We start from the raw sequence: 915 nt of genomic DNA on the forward strand, positions 1-915 counted from the left end.
TGTATGTCTCACTTTCAATTGTTTTTTGTCATCTTGTTTTAGACCTAGAAATCCTACAACATACAGTTGAAGTTGGAAGTGTACATACACCTTAGCCAAATACATTTAAACTAAGTTTTTCACAATTCCGGACATTTTAATCTTAGTAAAAATTCCCTGTCTTGGGTCAGTTAGGATCACCACTTCATTAAGAATGTGAAGTGTCGGAATAATAGTTATTTCTTTCAGCTTTTATTTCTTTCATCACATTCCCAGTGGGTCAGGAGTTTACATACACTCAATTAGTATTGGATAGCATTGTCTTTAAGTTGTTTAACTTGGGTCAAACGTTTCGGGTAGCCTTCCACAAGCTTCCCAGAATAAGTTGGGTGAATTTTGGCCCATTCCTCCAGACAGAGTTGGTGTAACTGAGTCAGGTTTGTAGGCCTCCTTGCTCGCACATGTTTTTTTTTTTAGGTCAGGCTTTTGTGATGGCCACTCCAATACCTTGACTTTGTTGTCCTTAAGCCATTTTGCCACAACTTTGGAAGTATGCTTGGGGTCATTGTCCATTTGGAAGACTCATTTGCAACCAAGCTTTAACTTCCTGACTGATGTCTTGACATGTTGCTTCAATATATCCACATAATTTTCCTCCCTCATGATGCAATCTATTTTGTGAAGTGCACCAGTCCTTCCTGCAGCAAAGCACCCCCACAACATGATGCTGCCACCCCTGCTTCACAGTTGCTTCACATTTGGGATGGTGTTCTTCGACTTGCAAGCCTCCCCCTTTTTCCTCCAAACATATGGTCATTATGGCCAAAAAGTTCTAATTTTGTTTCATCAGACTAGAGGACATTAACCCCTGAAAAGTACGATCTTTGTCCCCCATGTGCAGTTACAAACCGTAGTCTGGCTTTATGGTGGTTTTGG

Source organism: Oncorhynchus mykiss, chromosome 32, assembly GCF_013265735.2.
Source record: "Oncorhynchus mykiss isolate Arlee chromosome 32, USDA_OmykA_1.1, whole genome shotgun sequence".
Lineage (NCBI taxonomy): Eukaryota > Metazoa > Chordata > Actinopteri > Salmoniformes > Salmonidae > Oncorhynchus > Oncorhynchus mykiss.